Source organism: Myotis brandtii, unplaced genomic scaffold (genome assembly GCF_000412655.1).
Source record: "Myotis brandtii unplaced genomic scaffold, ASM41265v1 scaffold1631, whole genome shotgun sequence".
NCBI classification, from domain to species: domain Eukaryota; kingdom Metazoa; phylum Chordata; class Mammalia; order Chiroptera; family Vespertilionidae; genus Myotis; species Myotis brandtii.
In genome coordinates, this window is record NW_005355967.1 from 1 (window position 1) to 3,585 (window position 3,585).

General features: G+C 47.9%; 1 long non-coding RNA gene across 1 annotated transcript; it reads left to right on the top strand.

Annotated features, from left to right (window-relative positions):
- The first annotated feature begins 943 nt into the window (after positions 1–943).
- Positions 944–3,345, top strand: LOC106725427. The gene is made up of 2 exons (XR_001361308.1): positions 944–1,209; positions 2,991–3,345. It is a non-coding gene; the product is annotated as an uncharacterized LOC106725427 (long non-coding RNA).
- The last annotated feature ends 240 nt before the right edge of the window (positions 3,346–3,585 follow it).

Here is a 3,585-nt window from a genome sequence, read left to right on the forward strand (position 1 = left end):
GTAAGCTCTGAGTTTAGGCTAGAATTGGGTTAGGTTGTGGTAAAAGGTTGGGTCTGAATTGAGGTTAGATTTGGGCGGGGTTGAAGTTGGTGTGAGTTGGAATTGGGGTTAAGGTTCTAACTGGGGTGGGGATGTGGGTTGAAGAGAATTCTGATTTGGGCTTGGGTTTGCTGTTGGGCTTGCCCTTGTGGGGCTTGGAGTTGAGTTGCTGGTTGGAATTGGGGTTGAGTAACCTGAGGGCTGACCTGGAGCCTCACAGGTGAACAAAGGAACTATAGTTTTGGGGGGGCACTTGTGAGTCCTTGTGGCTGGTGGTGGTAGTGGGGTATTGACCAGAGGATGTGTACTCTTGGGAACATTGGACAGGCAAGGTGTCTTGGCGAGGGGACAAGACACAGGGTTATTCCCAGCCCATCAGCTGATGTGCAGCCTGCACTGAGGCCAGGCCCTGCCACTTGGGCATCATGCCCCATTTGTATAAGAGAAGATTCTCCCAATCTGCCCTTTGGACTTCCCAATGTCTTCCTCATTCCTCCAGGACACCCAAGAAAGTGTGGGAGCTGAACACAGCAGTGCAGGTGATGTGTGCCAGGCAAGATCTCAAGGAACTGCTGGATCAGGGGCAGCAGAAGCCTGGTGGTGACACGAGTGGCCAGACAGGGGGCAGAGCTCTGTCCTGGCCTGCAGGGGAGGCCTGGCTGCACCTGGATGGGAAGGCTTAGTGACCTATGAGGTTAATCTAGTCCATCTCTCTGGGGCCTGGATGATATGTTGTCCGCAAATCACTGTAGTCTGAGTCTCCTCTTCCCATCCTTTTACCTTAGTCCCTGGTAAGACCCTGACCATTCCCAGATATCTCAGTCTGCATCTCATAGCTTCAGAATTCTTCCTGGTGCTTAAGCGAGCAGGGAGTGTTTCTCAGGTGATCCTGGGGCGATTTCAAGCCCACAGGGATGCAGTTCCTAGAAGGACCCAAGGGGGAGTGCTTACTCATGTCACATTCTTCCCCACCGGAGTCTTTGGGAGTTGGTGATTTCCTGGGCTAACCTGGGTCTTCCTACAGCTAGCAGCTCTTACACCAGCCTGTACAATCTGTTGGACTTCCCTGCTGGCGTGGTGCCCGTCACCACTGTGACGCTACAGGACGAGGAGGAACTGGCCTTCTACAAGGGATACTACGGAGATAGTAATGACAGAAACTTCAAGGAGGTCAGTGTCCCTCTCCTTACCTCTCCCCCAGGAGCACAGACCAGTACTGAGTCTTGCCTCCATCCCTGTGGATGGGTGAGGGCAGGGTGGGATGGGTCTGGGCATTCCCAGGGTTTAGCCTTTATCACTTCTGCTAAAGTGATAACGTGTCACCCCATCCCCGAGGACACACCATTTAATGTCCAGGTCATCCTCTGTCTTTGTCAGGGGAGAATATTTTACAAAAACAGTGGTCTGCTCGACACCTCTGTAAGGAAAGTCCAATCCAGAGGCAGGAAGGGTGGATCAGGGCAAAGGCCCCTGGGTAAGAGCTTACTGTGAAACAACTGGATACCGCCCTTCTCTGGGCCTCAGTTTCTTTGTGAGAAAAAAACAGGAATAAAAAAGTCTACTTTGCAGAATTATGTTAAAGGTTAAATCAAAAAAGACTGAAGCAATTAGCATAAGGTCTTATATGTAGGAAGTGTTCAATAAATGCTACTATTATTAATTCAGAGGTGACTTACCAAAAGAAAATGTTTCTATGGGCCTATTCAATGCAGAGTCTAAAATAATAACCCTGATGACTTTGAAAAGTATGCATGTGTCTGAGTAAGACATTAAGTAACTTATTTTTCTGGAAATTATTTTATTTTTTACTTACTGATTTTAAAAAGAGAGAGGAAGGGGAGAAAGAAACATTGATATGTTGTTCCATTCGTGCATTCATTGGTTGATCCTGAATGTGCCCTGACCCAGGATTGAACTCGCAACCTTGGTATATTGGGATGACACTCTAATCAACTGACCTACCTGGCCAGGGCTGGAAATTGATTTTAGTGGTAGAATTACCCAGTGGAACTGCTGAGAAAATAATAATAATGACACTATCTAGTGTGTCTTGAGCTCTTCCTCTGTTCCAGGAGCTGTTTAAAAGTGATATATAGAGTGCAGCCATAGTGGTGGCGTTGGTTGAGCATCGTCCTGTGCACCAAAAGGTGGCCAGTTTGATTCCTGGTCAGGGCACATACCTGGGTTGCAGTACAGGAGGCAACTGAGGCAACCGATTGATGTTTCTATCTTACATGGATGTTTCTCTCTCTTCCTCCTCCCTGCCCCCCTCTCTCTTTCTCTCTAAAATCAATAATATATCCTCAGGTGAAGATTAAAAAACAAAGACAGGCATTCACAACAGATGGCTATTGTTGTGTTGGCTCTTGTCATTTTTCTATTTGACAATCTAAGTAAGCGATAAGAGGTCAGTGCCCCTGACTAAATAATCAGGTATTACACGCTTTAAATATTCTTGCTGCACACTAGTGTGATGGAAAATTGCTGTCATAAAGCAATGAAAACATGTTTGAATTCCTACAATTATGTTTGGATTTCATGGCAGGCACTCAGGCTCAGCACCCATGTTCCCGGGCTTGTGTTTGGAGTCAAGGCACCTCTTTCACTGCAGAAGCGTAACTAGGTTCTGGATCAGGGACTTGCACATTCTTCTTTCCTGTGCTAAGAACATTGGCTGGATACTTGGTTTTATATTTCATTGTTATAGTCAGCTCTTTGCACAAGGAACAAGTTTCACCCTGGAGAATTGTAGACAAAGTCAGAACAATTTTTCCAGGTTTTACTGAGAGCCGAGGAAGCCTGGAACTCTGAGATCTAGGAAATCTCTATCTTAATCTGGACTGGAGATGAGATATTTGGATTAATGCATACCTACGGGAGGTGAGGAGGGGTGGGCAAGGGGCTTGTGGGCAGGAAGCAGGCTCTGATTTACAGACACTCTCTCTGAGCAGGCGGTGGAAGGATCCGTGGGGCTCCCAGTGGCTGTGCAGTGCATCGCTTTGCCATGGGAAGAGGAACTCTGTCTTCGGTTCATGAAGGAGGTGGAGACCTTGACCAAGAACCACAGGGAACCCAGATGACAAGCCATTTCTTTTGGAGACCTTCCTACATCCTTATCCAAGTCTGTTCCCAATGCCCCTTCCTTCTCATGAGTGCCATATCCACCTCCTATCTCCTCCGGGAAGCCCACCATATTCCTTTTCTTTGCAGTTTTTTTCTGTCCTTGTAGGTGCTTCATCGGTGGACTCAAAGCCACTCAAGATGGGGATCAGGGTGAAGGGCTCAATAAACATTTCTTACTGGCCAGCCTTGTGATTTCTGATCTAGGCGGACTATAGCCTCCTGACGGCCTTTTGCCTCCAGCTGTCCTCCTCCAGCTCAGTCCCCCAGATGCTATCCCAGATTGCAGCAGAGGAGAACGAGCCCCAAACTGAGAGGCTGCAGGCATGGGTTCAAGTCTTGGCTCTGCCACTGGCTTGCTATGCAGTGCTGGGCAAATTCCTTCCCCTCTCTGGGTCTGTTTTCTCACCTACAAATTGAAGGAGG